A 20570-nucleotide genomic window follows, 5' to 3' on the forward strand; every position below is an offset into this window, starting at 1 on the left:
ATCCTAAATCAATTCAAGCAATACTCCTTGAGATAAATTTATGTGAAACTTTGTCAGCTGTGTGATTCAAGAATTGAAACTCTATATGAAGCATAGGCAGAGATTTTGAATGGTGTGAGAAGAGGTGACGGATATGAAGAGTCATTTCTATTCCTTCAGTCTTTATGTAATCATGCATTTTTCTGATAGTGAATGTGCTAGAAGTACATATCTCCTAATCAATCTGTCACAGTGCTTCGTTTTTCTACATTATGCAGTCATTCTCTACATTATGCTATAAAAAAAAAGTTGAATTTTCAAGCTTCAAGGAAGAATACTCGAATTTGTAGCTTTAAATTAGCATCTTATTCTAATATTTCTCCCAAAACTCAAGATGTCTCTTACTTGCTACCTCTTCTTAAGTATTAAAACAGCCAACAAAATCAAGCCTATGCTGGCAATAACTGTACTTTGAGAGCACACTTAGGGGTGTTAGGGGTTGGTTTTGGTACTGTATCAGCCTTTGATTCTGTGGCAAAGATATATTATTTCACCTTCTGAAGACAATTAACAAGGATACTATCCACTGAAGTAGGAATTGTCAAATCATCACAGGAACTGACTAGCTTAGAAATTATGCAGAGAAGAGTATTTCTTTGACTTCCATTTTGAAAAGAACATATGCAGTCAATGTAATAATGAATTCTAATGGAGCAAAATGGAACATTACTATTTCTTGTTAAAAGTTACTTCATGATCACCTTCAAACTCAGTCTAAAAGAAAACATCTTTGCTTCTCATCATTGCCTGCCTAAGTGCACCCCATTAACTAGGTACAACCAGTAGTTCAGCAACCAAATCAAAAGATAAATAAGTGTTAATATTGAAGATTAAGAAGATATAATCCAGCAAATACTCAAGTTAGGAGGAAGAAAAAAAAAGATTCTGTACATGGGCATGGTGGCTCTAGGAGCTCGCTCCCAGCAATTCTACTTTGTGACAATAAAGCTGCAATTTAAGCCCACAATTACCATTTGACAGTATTTGAGGAACTTCAGTTACTATCTGCTGTCGGAGTTAGTCCAGTACCCTCAGGCATTTTAGAATTTCCCAGCTGATTTCACTGTAAGATTTCTACTGCTATAGCCAGTAAGTGTGCACACAGGAGGATCAGATACACTAAGTATTCTACAAGCAAAAGAATTGGGTTCTCCCAAGGTGACTGAGCTTGCAGGGATGTGAATCCCAGTATGAAAACTTGGGAAGGAATAAGAAAATGTTATAGCATAACACAGGAGCTCAGTGGAGTCAGGAGTTTGTCCTTCAGGGCTCACTATCCTGGCAGCACTCCTGGGCACCTTTTCTCACTCCAATGGCACAACACACATGTCAGAAAGTCTATCAGCTGTGGAAGGGTTCTCCTATTGTGGGAGACTATCCTGGAGAGATGGCTGCTCCCAACCTAGATAACCCTCGGATGTGAAGCCATGAGGGAAAAACTGGAAATGGCTACAAAAAGATCACACCTCTTGGGTGGCAAAACAGCCAGTGGGGACCAGGCTTCAGGCTGCAGGATCTTCAGGTGGGTTTAAAGATAGCCTTAAACATGAGTGAGATTTCGAGCCTCCTTCAGTACAGCCAATAGCACTGGATACTTCTCAGGAGCAGGCTGACAGACACTTTCAAATATACAAACAGTTCAAATATACAAAATATAGCTCTACTTACACACTTTGCAGTACAAATTAAAATTGATGTGACTTGTGACAATCTTTTTCAGCCTAAATAAACAGTTAAAAGGGGTAATTTGCCATGCTTATGTTGGTCTTGATTTTATTAATATTTCTGCTCCTCTTCCCTGTTTTTCATTGTCAAACTTTCTGTCTTCATGGTTTTACACTTCATCCTAGTCTCCATTGCATTTGTCACACACATTTTTCACTCTTTCCCTTTTATCCAAAATATCTCTCCATGGCCATACTGAATGGACTGCAAAGAAAGCAATTCCTCCTATTTCATGCCCACTGATTTCCCACACTAGAGAAGAGATGTTGTTTTTCGAAGTCCCAGTTCAGCTCAGCAAGGAGGAAGTGGCTAATGCCAAGAACAGCAAGAAATTAGTGTCAGCTCATTATGAGGGAAAAAAAAAGAAAAAAACCCAAACCACCCAACACCTGCAAAGCTAGAATTTCAGATCAGCAGGATGGGAGAGATAGCAATTTTATGGGAGTTCATTAATATCATTAAGGCAAGTTCTTAAGAAAAACTGTTTGCATGACAGGAGTTCAAGCCCTTCTTTGCTCTATTTGCGATCGGCGTGGGGTCCAGTTGGATCTAAGCCATTGGGATTTGGAAAAATGAGATTATAAGTAGATTGAAATGCAATATTTTAGCTGAGCAAATATCCAGGAAGGTATTTGCAGGATGTGTCCTTACAGAGAAAACAGAAAGAGAATATGTCAGTGAGCATAAGCTGCATTATCAATGCCATTATAACACTGCAGCTCTTCCCAGTCTGACACCACCATTCTGGCAGTTTATGAGTTTAGCTGATTTCTTCTCTCTCCATTACAATCCAAATAAACAGTGGTTGAACCACACATGAACCCAGCAGTACCTGAATTACAGAAATTATTTCAATATTGGCTTTTCCTTATAAATGCTTAGAAGTACTGGATATGATTGCTCTTGAGCTCCCTTGCTCTTTGGCTCCCTTCAGTCACAAGCAGGCAGGTTAGATTTTCCCCTTTAAGACAAAAGGGTCCTAGCCCAAAGGCTGGTAGTTTGTGGGGGGTTTTGACCACCACTAAAATTGAGTCCAGAATACACCAGAATACAACACCTCTGAGAACTGGACACATTTATTTCCAACCTAAATATATTTATGTATTTTTTTCTAATTTACTGCTTCATTTCTGATAAATTTATCTGGTTGGACTAAACACAAGGTCTCTCAGACTCTTCTTATAAGACTCCCCATTCTCCTGAACATCCTAGTAACCTTTTTTTGCACCTGTTCCAGTTTGAATTCACCTTAACTAAAAGCAGGAAAGAAAACGATCACAAATATCTCACATTATTGTTTCTGTGGGACCTAGTTGAGGTGTTTGTTACTTCCTTTGCTAATGCAAATATCTCATCTGGCACAGCGTAAGATTGTATTTGCCCTATTCACTGATGTTTTTCTACTGATGACTTGCAGTCATCCTATGACTTTCTCCTCTTCTGTCATTTCCAATTAACAAGCTCCTAGCTTATAACAGAAATGTATTGGTTTTGTGCATGATCTTACACTTTGTCCTATTGAATTTCATTCAGATAGTATTACTATAGTCCTCAAGGTCATTTTATTCTTCCTGCATGGAATTCTGAAGCCCCCTGTGACAGGGCCCAGAAGCCTTTTTGGCTTCAGAATAATTTCTTTTTTCAAGGGAATTACTAAATTTTTAAAACAAGATATACCAGGAGCATTTCTTGAGAGACTGACTTGTAGCCCCACTACCTGACATAACCTTAGTGTGTCCCTGGCAGATTACAGTAATGGATATTGTCTCTGCAATGACTTTGAAGTACTTGAAGCAAAATTCCAGAATAATCTGGTCTTTCTCTCCGAAAAACAACCAGAATTTTCAGACACATCCAGGCACTCTACTTATGCATGGTACCAGTTGCTTTATGCATCTTTCACGTTTCTGACTATCTCCATATAGCACATTGTCTAAACTAAAGTCATCATACTTCACAGCACTGCAATTGTGACATCTCTACACTAAACAGGTGCCTATACCTGGAGACGTCCCAGGTGACTGCACGTATTTACTGGATATAGATATAGATATTTACAGCTACTTCATTTATCATGAAAAAAGTTACCACAAGGAAAACAGCATATCTCTAAAGGCAAGTCTAACCATTATCAATTTATGGCACTGGAAACTTCCTCAAGTTCAGAGAAAAACACATGTTTATGCTAGCTCCAGGACACTGAAAAATTGAAATATAAATTTGAGTGATCAACCAACCAATGTTAACTTCATGAAAATGAAGTTCTTGGCCTATCTCTCATGATCAATCCAGCTGCGCTACAAAGAAATCTATTTTTTAGAGTTTTTTCCTCCTGCTTTTGAGTTTTCCATCTCAAAGGCTTGAATGATTACCTATCTTGAGAATAACTATTTTCATAGTATTTTACCAGATAGCTTAGAAATACTTAGAAAACAATGCAATTGATACACATTAGGACTTCAGAAACATTAGCTACACCACTAGCAATATTCAAAGAAAGAATGAAGAGTGGAGAAGGATCCTTTTACTCCTTAACTGGCAGATCAGAAGAACAGAAACTGCATGTCAGTTTTGTCCTTGGGTTTATTTGCACAGCAAAACAATTCTTGAAATTCAGAAGTCCATTTCTATCCTGCAGGAAAATATTAGTGAAACAGTCTGTTACATGAAATACTGCATGTGGGAACAGGTATTCTTATGTGCTGCACAGCAAAAATCCAGCACCTTGTGAGAATCCTTTCTTCTTGTCCCTTCTGCCTTTCAGCATCCTTCTTCCTCTAGAAACACACAGAGGACACACACTTTACCATGGACTTGGGTGTCACCTTCAGTCTGCCTTCTGACCTCATCTAATTATGGGAAGCCAGAGGACACATCTACACTGATCCTCCCCTGTAACCTGCAGTGATCACACTTGCCAAGATACAGTGTGTAGCCCATGCAGACCTTTACACCAATTCTTAACACCTCTTCCTAAATGTTATAAAACATTTAACAATGTCAGTGTCTCAGCACATGGTATTTGCTGGACTGTATTCTCATATACTGTGCCACTGCTCAAAATGTAAATGCAGCTCCCGAACATTCCCAAATAATTAGGCAAACTTCATGAACTTGAAGAGTGCAATTAATTGATAGTGAAGTGGGAAAATTGGAGGTTTTCCAAGAGCCTCCTGGAGCACTCACCTGAGTCTAATAAGCAAAACCCTTCCAGTGTCACATCAAACTCTAAACACATTCATTCCAAAGACTGCAATGAGAACACGTATTCTGAAAATCTAGATAGTCTTTAAATTAAGCACAATTTTTAAAATAAATTTTAAATTTTTCCTCTGGTTTTTATACATTTTTCATTACATAATTGGAAGAATTGCCTTCAGACAATTTTATGAGATCTACAAAAGCTCATTTTTACCTCTCTGCAGAACACTATATATTTAGATTTTTAATAATTAAGCATTACAGCTCCCTGTCATATTGTCTCATAGAATTTCAGAGAGAAAAGTCATACAGAAAGAAAGATTATTCAAATTTACTACAGAAAGAGAAACAAGCTCTCAGAGTGTGTATCCTATTGTAATTCTCTTCAAAATTGTCAACAGTCACGGTAGTAAAAAATTATTTGTGTCTTGGGCTACTAAAGCTAATTCCTGTCAGCTCATTCCCTTGGTTTTAAACACAAGCAGATGAAGAAAAAAATGGAAGAAGAATCAAACACAGCCCTAAGTGACAGGGACTGTTCTTTACCTCCTCATACATAAACATGTGTCCTGAGGAAGACAGGTTTTGTCACTAGCCCCATGACTAGCCAAGTTTTAGAATTCTATGTGGACTAACATTGCTTGGAAGCAAATTGCCATGTGGAGCTGAATTGTGGATAAGCATCTAAAGATAGGAGAGAACACAGGCTAATTTGCAAAACATGGGGAAGTCTCCTGTGGTGTTATCCTGGGTGCAGATATCCAAATCCCTTTTGCATGAATCAGGAAATTTCAGCATCATACCAAAGGGACATTAAGAAAGACCATGTTATGCAAGGATACAGCATGCAAAGAAGACATTCTACCATTGCTGTAATTTATTCCTTACGTTCCACCTCACACTGGTCTCTGTACAGTTCCTGGAAAAAATGGCAGACTCTTCTTTCAGTCTACAAATTCAAAACATGAAGTGTATTTCATGGGCCATTTGAAGGGAAGAGTACAAATAAGTACTTTTTAAATAACGCCCTAAAAAGCTCAGTGTCTTATGAATCAAGACAAATGCTCCAGCAGGCAGGAAGCCCTGGGTGTTTGGCACTGCAGCCCAGACCAGAAAAGGAATCCAGCTCTGCCATGCTGTGTCTGGGGATAAGGTGGGAACATCGACCTCAGGGAATCTCTCATGTTTATGCTACCTTGTAAGGAGTTTCTTAGGAAACTCAACTGAGATGGGGGCAATAAAATTCCTGGTTAATAAAGAAAGACTCAAGTGCAGCTGTTCTTCTGTCTGGCTGCAGAGGTTCCCGGTGGTGAATGCTGGGCTGGAACCCCAACACAGCTGATAATTCAGCTTCAAGCAGTTGACCTTTGCTTTCTGTTGCAGTAAAATCACACTGAACTGTTTGGGTGTCCTGTCAGTGCAACATGTAATTCATCTGTCATTCTGCCTGAATTATGCTCCCTTACAAAAAATGTTGATCCTAGATTATAAATTGATATTAATATACCAAAGAATAATTAATTTCAAATATTTGAGTACTTAAAGGCCACAATTCATTTGAAAGGGGGTTCTAATTTCCTTACCTCTCTATGCTCTCTTATTTATAGGTCTACAGATAAAGTATTAATAAGGCAAAATTAGTTTTATTCTATGAAAACAATTTTTCTCTTTTATTATACTACACAAGTATTCTTTTATCCTGGCAATAGAAAACACAGAAGCTTGTCATTCATTTCTGCAGACTTAAAGATTCATTATGTTGTGTGGTGATTTGCTGTTAAATCTGAAAGGTGTTTTGTTGGCAAATGTAAATAAAGATACAGCCACTCTGGAACACTGGGGTGTGCCTCACATTCAATGAAGCACTAATGTCAACAGCTTGATGGATGTATTTTATACCAGGAAAACCTATTTCAATTAAATGCTGTCATTTTAAGAAAGGACATCACAAAATAAACAAGTTGTCTGTAAGAACAACTGTTTTACCTTTACTCCTTCTCTTGAATGATGTGTGTCTTCTCTGAGAGATTTGTACCCGTCTGGTTGACACTGAAGTGAAAAGAAAAAAACAAAGAAGGAAACTACACCAACAGCATGGCCACTTCACAAAAGTAATTTCTTTCTCAAACTTTGTGTTGCTTTCTTCTGCTTATTTACAGGTACCTTCAAATTGCTGCACATTGTGCTAGGTAGGGTGCTGAGCACAGTGATCCTCCTTCTCTCCACTTCCTGTATTTTCCACAATAAGTTGCTTTATTCAAAGAGGTACTTCAGAGATGCATTTATGGTACCAAACTAATTCACTATAACATAATTAAAATTGTGCTCCCATCTCTCTGCCTCCTTTGCATCTCTACAATACATAACCTTAATCCTGACAAATTTTACCAGCCATCAACCCTGACACTGCCTGGTTGCTTAAAAGAAATATAAAAACAAGAGCTTTTGAACTGTAAAGAGTGATTAATTTTTCATAGAATCATAGAATGGCTTGGATTGGAAGGGACCTTCAAGATCATCAGGTTCCAACCCCCATTGCCATGGGCAGGGACATCTTCCACTAGACCAGGTTTCTCAGAGGCCCATCCAACCTGGCCTTTAGCACTTCCATGGACGAGGCATCCACAACTACTCTGGGCAACCTGTTCCAGTGCCTCACCACATCCACAGGGAAGAACTTCTTCCTGACATCTCATCTAAATCTACCCTGTCAATTTAAATCTATTGCCCCTTCTCTTTTCACTCTATGCCTGTATAAGAAGTCTCCAGCTCTCTGGTATCCTCTTTAGGCACTGGAAGGCTGCAATGAGATATCTCTGGACCCTTCTTCAGGCTGAACAAGTTCAACTTTCCCATCCTGTGTTCAGAGGAGAGCTACGCCAGCCCTCTGAGCATCTTTGTAGCTTCCTGTGGACCCACTCCAACAGGTCCATGTCCTTCTCAGGTTGTGGTCCTGGGGCTGGATGCAGTGCTCCAGGCAGGGTCTCATCAGACCAGAGTGGAGAGGGACAATCCCCTCCCTTGACATTCTTCAGATGCAGCCCAGGACATGTTTGGCTTTTTGGGCTGTGGGCACACATTGCCGATCACACTGAGCTGCTCATCCACCTACAGCCCCAAGTCCTTCTCCTCAGGGCTGGTCTCAAGCCATTCTCCACCCAGGCTATGTTTGTGCTTGGGCTTGTGTCAACCCACATGCAGGAACCCACATGTAGCCTTGCTGGTGAGCTTTGCACAGACCCACCTCCCCAGCCTGTCCAGGTTCCTCTGGGTCCATCCCTTCCCTGCAGCACCAACCACACCACACTGCTCAGTCATTGCCATACCTGCTGAGGGTGCATTGTACAAATCCTTATGTACTATTTCCTTTTGTTTGTACAAACAAAATCTTCTGTCCTAGGTAAGATTCAGACTAAAGAATCATGTAAGCCAGTGTCTGGGTTGTTTTATTTTATTCTAAGTTACTCAGATTACGTATTTAACTTCTAAGTTGTTTTTTTTTTTTTTCCTGCCAGTGTCGTATGTGGGGCTCATTAAATACCGACCTAAATCCATCTCCCTACATTTCATTGTAGCGTGGCAGATTTTGTGATGGTTCTAATCAGGCTTAGTAGAGCTGCCCACCTCAATTCCATCAAGGAAAAGTCAACACATGCACACTTGGACCCCTAAGCTATTGGTGATTCCTGGATCAGGCAAGCAAAGTCCACAGAGATCAAACAGCTGTGTTACTTTATAAAAAATATAATTTTATATCTAGCCTGCTTCTTTCCTTTAATTTTTCTGACCCTTGAAAAGTAAAACAATGAAATAGAATACAACATTAAATAAAACCAGAACTTTAAACAAACTTATTAAAATAGCAGTTTTTCAGCTTTCAGTTTATTTTCTGTGTCTTTCACCATTCAGTTTTGCTTTCTATTTTATACTCTCAATGAGGCTGAGGATCTTGATAAGGCAAAAATATGACAAGGTATTTTCTCCAATTCTTCTTATTCTACAAATGACCTGTATCAGAACTTCCTTGTGCAAAACACTGCTGCTAGGACTGATTGAATCAGATCAGGGTTGTTATAATTTCATTTAGGGAAAAAAAATGTTTTAAGAAATCAGATATATATTTTATTTTAAATTATTATATAAACATAAGTATTGCATTAAGTGTCTTTTAAAAAGCAGCAATGAAGTTTCAGGCAAAAAACCCCAAATTTTTCACATTTTGTGTAGCCTTATATGCCAGTGAGCAGTGGGCTGATTGAAGAAGAGTGAAGCAGGTGTGCTCCTCACTCCTGTGAGTTACACGGGTGCGAGGCGGGGCTTCCTCCGCCGGTGAGCAGCGGGCTGGTTAAACACACCCCAACAGGAGCGGGGCGAGCAGGGGCAGGCAAACAGGAGCCGGGCACGGCAATTTGCACGGCGCTTTGCCCAGGCAGGCAAGCAGGAAGGCAAGCAGGTTTCTTCCTGCTAGCAAGGCTTGCTGTGTGTTGCTTACTGTGTTTCGGTTGGTTGATTGATTTTGGGGTTTTTGTTAGTAATGGTCTATACACGATCAAAAACCGTAGTAAGTACAAGGGTGTGTAACCAAATAGAACCCTTTAAAAAGGATGTGCCCGTGCAGATCCATTCCTGTGTGGAGTGTTTGAGCTTATCAGGGATAGCAGGGGGCATTGCAGAAGAAGCCCGCCTGTGGTGTGAACAGGTGAATGATCTTTCACTGGCGGCCGAGCCTAGGGAGGAAGTTGAAAGACTAAGGAGTATTAGGGAAAGTGAAAGGGAAATAGATTGGTGGAGTTCCACCCTTCCATCCTTGAGGGAGGCCCACCAGGAGTCAGAGGACTCCCAAACCTCCCACTGCCAGGCAATAGGAGTACACTTGGTCGATGAAGGGGAGTGGAAGTGGGTCCCTGTTTGGCAAGGCCATAATAAAAATTTCTCCCGACCCCCATCCCCTAGCCAGGTGCCACTTCAGAATGGGTACAAGACCCTGGGTTTAGAGAGTCAGCCAGGTGATTGCAAAGAAAATGATCTGACCAGTGAACCTCTCAATTATGCTTCATCTGTGAGACACATCACCAACTCTGACATCAAAAAGAAAAGAAGGGTAGTCGTGGTGGGTGACTCCCTTCTGAGGGGAACAGAGGGCCCCATATGTCATCAGGGACATTCCACAGGGAGAGGTGCTGCCTCCCTGGGGCCCGGGTAAGAGACATCACTGAGAGACTTCCTGGGCTGATTTGGTCCACTCATTATAACCCACTGTTGGTACTCCAGGCTGGCAGTGATGGAAGGAGGAGTGTTAGGGCAATTAAAAGGGACTTTAGGGTACTGGGTCAAGTGGTTGATAGGGCAGACACATGGGTAGTCTTTTCCTCAGTCCCTTTGGTGGCTGAAAAAAACAGTGAAAGGAATAGGTGAGCTCACATTATTAACAACTACCTCAATGGTTGGTGTCATTGGCAGAATTTTGGGTTCTTTGATCATGAGGCAACTTTTACAGTGCCTGGCCTGCTGGAACTTGATGGGCTCCATCTGTTGAGGGCAGAAGGATTTTAGTTTATGAATTGGCAGAATTTGTTGAGAGGGTTTTAAACCAGGTTTGAAGGGGGAAGCGGACACAGTTGGGCTGTCTGAAAGCAAGCCCAAGGGCAGTAAGACTGAGTTAGGGGTGAAATCAGTAGCCCAGCTGAGGTGCATGTATGCCAATGCACACAGCATGGGTAACAAACAAGAAGAGCTGGAAGCCATGGTGCAACAGCAGAGCTATGATGGAGGCACAACCACAGAAACGTGGTGAGATGACTCACACAGCTGGAGGGCTGCACTGGATGGCTCCAAGCTCTTCAGAAGAGATAGGAAAGGGAGAAGAGGTGGAGGGGTAGCCCTTTATATTGGGGAGACTTTTGATGCCAAAGGTATTGAAAATAATGAAAATGGAGTTGGATGCCTATAATGCCTGTAGGTAAGAATTAAGGGGAAGGCCAACAAGGCTGAGATCTTACTGAGAGTTTTTCCTAATCAGGAAGAAGAGGTGGACAACTTATTCTTTAAGCAGCTAGAGAATGCTTCAGGATTATCAGCCCTTTGTTCTTGTAGGTGACTTTAACCTAACATCTGCTGGGAACTTAATATAGCAGAAAAGAGGCAGCCCAGGAAGTTTTTAGAGTATGTGGAGGATAACTTTTTATCACAGCTGGTGAGTGAGCCCACCAGAGAAGAGACTATGTTAGATCTGTTGTTTGCAAATAGAGATGGGATGGTGGGAGATGTGGTGGTTGGAGGCTGCTTGGGGCACATGAAATTATAGAATTCTCAATATTTGGTGATGACATCAAGAGGAACATCAATATGACTTTTACATTGGATTTCTGGAGGGCAGACTTTGGCCTATTTAGGAGACTTATTCAAAGAGTTCCTTGGGAAGCAGCCCTTAAATAAAAAGGAGCTCAGGAAAGGTGGATGTGCTTCAAAACAGAGGTCTTGAGGGCCCAGGAGCAGATTGTCCCTGTATGCTGAAAAATGAGTCGACAAAGCAAATGTCCAGCCTGGATGGGCAAGAAGGTTTTGAAGGAACTTAGGAATAAAAAGAAGGAAGGGAAGGATGGAGGGTCACGTGTCTCAGGAAGTATTTAAGGGGGCTGCTAAGGCATGTAAGAAAAAAAAATTGGGAGGCCAAAGCTCAGTATGAACTTAAAATGGCGACTTCTGTAAAGGATAATAAAAAAATGTTTCTACAAATATTAATGGTAAAAGGAAGGATAAGACTAACCTTTGTTCTCAATTGAGAACAAATTGGATGAGGGAGGGAACTTAGTAACTGGGGATGAGAAGGGCGGAGCTGCTTAATGCCTTCTTTCCCTCAGTCTTTAGTGGGAAGACGTTTTGTCCTCAGGATAACTGTCCTCCTGGATTTGCAGATGGTGTTAGGGAGCAGAATGGTCCCCTTGTTATGGAAGAGGAGGCAGTCAGAGAACCACTGAGATGCTTGGAATTCATAAATCTATGGGACCAGATGGGATCCATCCCAGGATGATGAGGGAGCTGGCAGATGAGTTTGTGAAGCCACTTTCCATCATTTACCAACAGTCCTGGCTCACTGGTGAGGTTCCAGATGATGGAAGCTGGCCAATGTGACATTAATTTATAAAAAGGGTGGCAAGGAGGATCCTAGTAATTACAGACCATTTAGCCTGATCTCAGTACCGGGTAAGGTTATAGAACAGTTTATACTAAATGCCATCATGCATTATCTACAGGATGGCCAGGGTATCCGACCCAGTCAGCATGGGTTTAGGAGGGGTAGATCATGTTTGACCAACCTGATCTCCTTTTACAACCTGGTGACCCGCCTGGTGGATGATTGAAGTGCTGTGGATGCTGTCTGTCTGAATTTCAGCAAGGCCTTTGACACTGTCTCCCACAGCATTCCCTGGAAAAGCTGGCAGACCATGGCTTGGACAGGAGCACTCTTTGCTGGGTTAAGAACTGGCTGGATGGCCAGGCCCAGAGGGTGGTGGTGAACAGTGCTGCATCCAGCTGGCAGCCAGTCACCAGTGGTGTCCCTTAGGCATCAGTGCTGGGGCCAGTTCTATTCAATATTTTTATTGATGAGGGTATTACTAAATTTGCAGATGACACTAAGCTGGGAGCATGTGTCGAACTGTTGGAAGGTGGGAGGGCTCTATATAGAGACCTGGAACTGGTACCCATCCTGGAGGGATGGGTAGAATTCAATCAGATGAAGTTGAACAAGTCCAAGTGCCCAGTCCTGCACTTTGGCCACAACAACCCCCTGCAACGTTATAGGCTGGGAGTGGTGTGGCTGCACAGTGGCCAGGCAGAAAGGGACCTGGGGGGACTGACTGACAGCTGAATGAACATGAGCCAGCAGTGTGCCCTGGTGGCCAAGAAGGCCAATGGCTCCTGGCCTGTAACAGGAATAGTGTGGCAGCAGGAGCAGGGAGGTCATTCTTCCCCTGTACTCGGCACTGCTGAGGCCACACCTTGAGTGCTGTGTCCAGTTCTGTCCCCTCAGTTTAGGAAGGACCTTGAGACGCTTGAGCGCGTCCAGAGGAGGCAACGAGGCTGGTGAGGGGCTTGGAACACAAACCCTGTGAGGAACGGCTGAGGGAGCTGGGGTTGTTCAGCCTGGAGGAAAGGAGACTCAGGGGAGACCTTGTCACTCTACAACTGCCTGAAAGGAGGCTGTGGTCAGGTGGGGGTTGGTCTCTTTCACCAGACAGCAACAGAGGATATAATCTCAAGCTGCACCAGGGGAGATATAGAATGGGTATTTGTGGAGGCCAGTGGGCTGGCTAAGAAAGAGTTTGCCTCTTTTCCCTGGAGGGAATACTCTTAGGCGCTAATCTCTTTAAATGGTTAGGAAAAATTCCTCCCAACATGCCTCCCTGCTCTAGGCAAATTGTTTGTACCCCATTGGCCCTACCCCCTTTGCTCTGCCCCTGAGCCCTCATCGGATTTGCCTGTTGCTCTACCCCACCCCCTACTTTTCCCATATAAGCCCTGTTCCCTCAGTCCTTCTGAGTCTCTTTGTCCCTGGTACCCTTCATGGAAGACGCTCAATAAACTTCTCCATGGAACACCATACAAGGCTCCTGTCATTCTCTCCAGTGTTGCCTGAAGTGTATTCACAAAAGATAAATCATCTTGCCTGGAAGCACGGACATGCCTGTGTCCCCAGGATGCTTCTCTGGAAGGTCGTGGCACTCCACCAGCGCTCTGCCGTGACAGATATTAGGAAGAAGTTTTTCACAGAAAGGATAATAAAGTATTGGAATGCTTTGCCTGGGGAGGTGGTGGAGTCACCATCCCTGGATGTATTTAAAAAAAGACTGGGTGGGCACTTGGTTGAGGTGTTAGGGCATGGGTTGGACTTGATGATCTTGTAGGTCTCTTCCAGCCTGTGATGCTGTGTGATAGGTATGATAAATACAGCTCCAACATGACAGCCTTTCCACGTAGCATCAAAAAGTACTAACAGAGAATAAATAGCTGTTAAAAAAGTGTAGGGCAGATTAAAAAGTTATATAACACAAAACCCACAGTCAGAAGAAATGCATACCTCAGAATTTGTTGTTACTGTAGTTAACAGTCAGTTAGTTAGAACATTAATGATCCAACAACCCACAAACCAACAGTTAATTGCTAGTAATGATTGGCTTCTTGGGGATTATTGCTTAAATAAATCTTAAAAGTTGTGTGGTGTTAAGTAACTTACTATTTTCTTAAAGTTGGCAGTGAAGTCTAATGGTTAGTTAGTGTTAGTCAGCCTTTACCATTAATCCTGATCCCCTGAGTCCAACCATTAATTCTAATCCCTTGCATACGTCGAAAGCAAAGTACAAAAGTCCTTGATTGTCTTCAACAGTTCATTTGGAAAAATGTTACCGAATATCTTGACAGTGGAAAAAGAAAAAATTTGTCTCATAGTCTTGTTCATGCTTACAGTAGAAGGAAGACATGCCTGAGTGCTGACAGGTCTGCTCAGTATAGTTGCCACCTGTGAGGTTGTTTGGAAATCCTCATGTATAAATTTGCAGTCATCACACATTACTGGGACTGCATGTTTAGTGTTTTGATTCCAAGAAAACAGGGAAGCTATTAAAATTAACTAAATCTAGATTAAAAGATAATGGCCACTCTGGGGACCCACAGTAATACAGGATAATATCAACACACAGAACGTCATTCATTGCATTTGATAGTCCCTTTACTAACATCAGACTCTCAGGTCAGGCCAATTATTTGATACAATAAAGTGTCAAAAAGCACCAAGAAACATCAGTTAGTTGTAGAGAGGGACTTTTCCTTTCATACGTCAACAGATAAGACTCTTGCAACAAATCTGAAACTTCATGTGATTTCCAATGGTGCTAGGAGTCCAAGTTTTCCATCTTAAAATAGTAGTTCTGGGAACTGATAGAGAGATTTGTTCAAAGCCACTAATGTAAAGGAATACCCACACATTGCAGTACGACATTGCAAGGTCAGCTAAGTTTGATACCTCTGGATATTTGGATTTGATAACTCTGGAAGTCAGATTTGTCTGGTTTTACATTTAAAAAAACTACGCAGAACCAACTGCACCATTTCTGCTGAGAAATAATAAGATTTCTGGGACAGTAAATCCAATACACTTTTAGATACACAGACATTATAGATTTGCTGTCAGTGACTCCTGAGCTTCTGAGAGGTCTTGTTAAAGGTAACAGGTTCCCCCCATAGACAGGGCCATCCCACATCCCCACTAAGCTCTCTGCAGTAAGGGGAGTCTCTTCCAGGGTAGGGATAAAGCATGAAGATTTCTGCTGTTTTATAGTTTAAAACATGATTTATAATAATGAAGAAAACAGTAGGGTAAACAACAGGTAATAAACCCAGAGAAATAATTAAAGCCAAGTTCATAAGCTACAAGGTGAACTAGAGTCACAATAAAGCAAATCTACATAAAGCACTTCTAGTCTAAGTGAGGATAATCTAGAAAAACTCGTATCTGCAATATGTTTCCAAATAGGCAGCTGCCAACACCTGTATTTATGAGTAACCTGAGGCATAGAAAGGTAGTGACCTGCAAGCAATACCAAGCTACCTATAGATCCCAATGCACAGTCCTCGTGATCCCTCTCAGAGAAACCTACAAAGTATGACAATGCATTAATAAATTACAAACCCTTTCAAGCCAAAATTTAAGGCCTGAGTCAATTAATATTTTTTTAAGAATATCTGAGAATTCTACATATCCCTGTATGAGCATTTGGACTGGAGGTTAAAAAATCACAAACAAAAACAAACAAAAACCCCATAAATCCCAAACCTACCAACTGTAATTCACCTTAAATGTTTCTGAAACCTGAATTTTATGAGTCTCTACTGAAATGCATTGATGTGTTCAACTTATTATCTCCTTTTTCTCTTTAAGGTAATGATTCACTTCAGTTTCACATCAACCTGTTAAAACAACCTGAAGGGCGTGAGTATAATTTTCATAATCTCAAACTTCATATATTAAGAGAAATTAAAGGAGTCAAGACATCACTTTCCCGTTCTAGTTTCCTTCCCACCTAGGTTGCTAATTGAACTGGTACTTTCCAAGTGTGATTTTTCTGAAGCATTGAATTTCTCAGAACAGATGAAACAGAGGGTAAAACTGTTCTCACCTACTGCCAGATGCTCTAACCAGTGCTGGTCACTGACTAGATCTCACCTCTATTTCACAGCTGTAATTTTCTAAGCTATTTCTTTTGTACCTCCTTAGCTTTTATTGCTATCAGATACAATTCTCATTTTCTAAGAATTGTTTTTTTCATTATGCTTACCAGAAAAAAAGGCTACGGATTTAGATATCCTCAATAGTTTTTCATACAGATAAGAGTCACAAGATACCTTTAAACAAAATATATAGACCTATTTCTGCATAGAGCAATTACATAAAAAAAAAGGTTGTGTAGGTATTGAGAGAGCTGTGCTATTATCAGTATTTATTTTTTTATTACAGCAGTGGTACCTAAGCTCTGACTGTTTTGAACACTGTTTTCAGGTATTCTTGCAAGCAAAAGAGTTCTTAGGCATGGTATACTTGCTGACATCACTGGTTACACTTTAAAAATATGTATAGATATTTACCCTAAAGAATTCCCTGTCTGGGGAATTCTGGTCTGATATATAGAAGAAAATGTTAGATTGAGAAAGTTTGGTTCAAACTCCCTCAGCTACTCAGAAGACAACAACTTAAACTGATCACACAATGAACCTCTGAGTCTCACAGACACCATGGCGAGCCTCACAGGACTTCTTAACCTCAGAACTCATGGAAATGCTACTCCTGTTTTTAATAAATTTATTAAGTCACATGCCTGTCACAATACACACAGTACAGGTGGAACAGATATTACCTGACCATTCATTCCTGTGAGTGAACACAAATAAAAGTACACAGAGAAAAACACTGTACAATGTGATCACAAAGCACAATTATAGCTTCCACCTCCTCCTCACTCTGCCCTCTGTCCTATAGTACTAAGGCAGATGAAATGAGCATTTGTGACCTCAGGCTCCATCCCACCCCAACCCTCATACATCTCAGGAGGTGTCTGCATTCCCACAGGCTTGCAGCAGGCAACCCTGTAAAGCGAGTATCATAACCACTCACTACAATTATTACATAAATTATTTGTTAGCAGGAATACTAACCTGCCACAAGACAGCTGCCTCAAGAAAGTTTAGAAAAGTCTTAATAAAATATGCATAAGTAACTATGAAAATATAGTAGATAACTGTCAAAATAACTTTGAATATAGCAAAATATATCTGCTGACTTACCAGCATAAAAAGAATTTATGGTAATAAGTTTTGGAAAGTATTACAGCCGTGTTGCTAAAAATGCAGAGCAGCTGCTTCAGTTATTATAAAATGGCTAATTTTTACTCATTTGTGACATGGTTTTGTAGATGGGTAACAGCTGCAGTTTCACCCAGCTGCATCCTGATGCTAAATGCACACTTTAAGCCATCGGATGAAAGTATAGATTTCTTTACTTTACAGCACTAAGTACCAGTGTCTTTCTAAGAAATACCCTGAAGGTCATTGGCAATTAAAGCTCCCCAAGGTCTCTTTCACTCGGGGAATGGTGACTGGCAGACACAAGGTCTCCACAAGTCAGACACTGTATAGCAACATAGCAAGTAGTAACTGAGGTGCATGGATTTAAAAGGATGTTGAAAGGGCTTCCTACCTGGTACAAGTTGCTATTCCCCCTCACAGTCTGGAACCCTAGATGCTGGCTCTTCTCCTTATTGCTGAGGTAACACAAATTTCTCTAGTAAGAAGTGGGGAAAGGAAAAAAAAGAAAAAAAGAAAAAAAAAGAAATAAAGGTTCTATTGGCTGCTGCCTCCTTCTTAAAAAGGTTACTTCAAATGCCTTTCTCACTCCCTATTTATTTTCTCTCCCTCCCAGAAGAGCAGTTTAGAGGGAGAGTAACGGAGTGTTTATCCTGGCTCTGAGGATGCACGCTTGTGCGATAACTGCCTGCTCCCTGCAGTATAGCCGGCATGATGTGATGTGCATACTAAAGCAGTTTGCATTAGACAAGGCTTAGCAGAGCCAGCTTCCCAGTCTCCACCTTCTATATCACACAACAAGCTTGCTTCCTTGAGAAGAGTGAGGCTGTAATGACAGGACGATAGGGCTTTGGTCAGAGTATAAATGCATTTTCTTTGAAGATAGTCTTTAAGAGAAAGCTTATATTTATCTATCACCTCACCTATGAGAGCACAGCAGCAGCTTTAAGTGAAAACGCAGTACAGTCCTACAAATGTGCAAAAATTCCCTGTTGTTTGCTGCCATATGACAGATGATATTAAAAGCAAAAACTAATGAGACATCTCCAGTTAGGAAACATTTATCTGCTGCCATCTATCAAACAAGCAAAGGCGTAAATAAATAAATAACCCCCCAAAGAACAGAGAGGCTTAAATGTCTACAGGCTCAGAGATAAATGCATGATATTTATACACTTTGGTCATGAGTGAACAATATATACTTTATGAACAAGAATTAGCTCTAAAGTACTACATTTATCATAAATCTGAATAAATATTAGAGAAGGGCTCAAGCTGTAAAGCCCTGATTTGGATTTTGAACACTCCACAGCTCAGGAGTGCCTCAGTCTGGGGATTTGGCTCTGGCCTCTCTGTCCATATTAGCTGCTCATGCACACACGTACAGAAGTACACACAATAAGTAAGACTATACATGACTGTATGAAAAATCCCTTTGCTTGCTCAGGTGTAATTAGTAATGGCTACTCTGTTGGCTGCTGATACTTCTTCATTGTTTTTAAAATCAGGGATTTGGTTCTTAGTTACAAAGCATATTTCCAAAGTCCACATACAGTTGTGTGATAAAATCTATAGCTGGGCATCCACATAATGAACTCCCCTTTCATTTCCATGTTTTTCACTGAAAGTTCTCAAAAAAGTTCTGGAAACATTGCATTAAAGCAAAACAAAATGACAGCCCCACTCTTGAATTCGTGCCACTACTTGAGAACAGACTAAGAGCCTGGTTTTTAGTTCTGTATTAAAAATCTGAGTCTTTAGTTAAAGTCTTCATCAGAACATTGGCAGTGCTGCTGATGTGTGCAGACACAGATTCACAATACATCTGTATTATTCACAGCAGCAAGCACTGAAGTACTTTACAACCTTACAAGATGACAAAACACTCTTGGATTGTTTCTTCTCTTTTGCTGTGTGTAGCTTTGATATCCATTAAAAGATTATGGGTTTTGCTCACTATTAGTTATGAAGCTTGAAATCTCTATTCCAAGTGTAGTCTAAATTGACTCAAATATTGTCACTATGCACACAAATAATTTAAGTCAGAAACTGCTGAAATTAATTGCATGCCTTAACCATTTTTCATACATTTTTGTTATAGACCCAGCATATAACTTTGAAGATATCCATTAACATACCTATATCAAACATACACATATATGCACAGACACATGTATATAGATTGTAAATTACTGTAAGATTTTCAATAGAGCACTCTATTCCCCACAGTCAGCTAAAGAAGACTGGAAAAGAAGGTGTTTCATATATGTATATATATAATTGCTACCAGGGGTTCTGTAAAAGGCTAGAAACAGGAAAAAATTAAACCACCCGTAGCCAATTTTAATACAACCTGTTATTCTTCTGATCCTATGGCACACATGAGTTCTGAGTGAAACAGAAGCAACATTTGTCTGGCTAAAAAATCTTTACAGACAACTCCGCCAACAGATATTACACATTAACATTGACAATGTCTGATGTTCATTGTGCAAACATTCTCCTTGTGTTTCAAGTCAGAGACAAAAAATATTTTATGGCTTACATAAAGTTTAGTGGCAACAGCACGGGCGCATTTTTATGGACAGTAGAGTAAAAGTCCTCCTGCTCCTGAAAAGGCTATTGGGGAACAGCTGGCAGTCACTGCCTGTTGAGAAGTGCAGATATTGGACTGGATTATAAAATATACCTGTCACTTAACACTTGCAAGGGTGGACACAAGCACTAGCCACCAAATAATTTTCTAGGCATTAATCACATCTTCCAAGAGAACTTTAGAAACTGAGTCAGAAAACAATCTATTCGCAGTGAAACAAAATAGAAGTGGGCTGGGTTGATTATGTTTTGGAGGTGGTTAGGAAGGAAAGGGGAAGGAGCCGTTCTAAAAATCCTGATTCCTTTGTAACACAAAGGTCAGCTTCTCACCCAGACTATCTAAAGATCAAAGCTACACAGCTGTATAGATCAGGAGAAACACAAAAGTTTTTCAATAGGCACTTCCTTACTAGACAAAAGGAAGAAAAAGCACATATTCTAAATGAAAATAAAGTCTTTAAAAAAAATCCAAATTCATAAAGTTTGAAACAAAAGGTTAGTTATAAAATAAAAGGAGTATATATATAATTCATAGCAATGTTAGTGTTACTATCTTACATTGCTAGGCTTTAATCATTGCTTACCAAAACGTCGTATGATGTGTATTTCAAATATTCTAGTGCTCCCTTCCTTCCTCCTTGCAGTTCGCAGGTATG

At 40.7% G+C, this 20570-nt stretch overlaps 1 long non-coding RNA gene across 5 annotated transcripts in view; it reads right to left on the reverse strand.

Annotated features, from left to right (window-relative positions):
* The window catches only part of LOC148222161 (uncharacterized), a 516376-nt gene extending 498373 nt beyond the window's left edge, over positions 1 to 18003 (reverse strand). For all 5 annotated transcript variants that reach the window (XR_015806785.1, XR_015806786.1, XR_015806783.1 and 2 more), the window contains exons 1-2: positions 17714 to 18003; positions 6952 to 7014 (exon numbers count right to left, since the gene is read on the reverse strand). This is a non-coding gene — a long non-coding RNA (uncharacterized LOC148222161). The remainder of the gene's footprint in view (positions 1 to 6951; positions 7015 to 17713) is intronic.
* Positions 18004 to 20570: the final 2567 nt, after the last annotated feature.

Source organism: Sturnus vulgaris, chromosome 14 (genome assembly GCF_052056855.1).
Source record: "Sturnus vulgaris isolate bStuVul1 chromosome 14, bStuVul1.hap1, whole genome shotgun sequence".
NCBI classification, from domain to species: Eukaryota; Metazoa; Chordata; class Aves; order Passeriformes; family Sturnidae; genus Sturnus; species Sturnus vulgaris.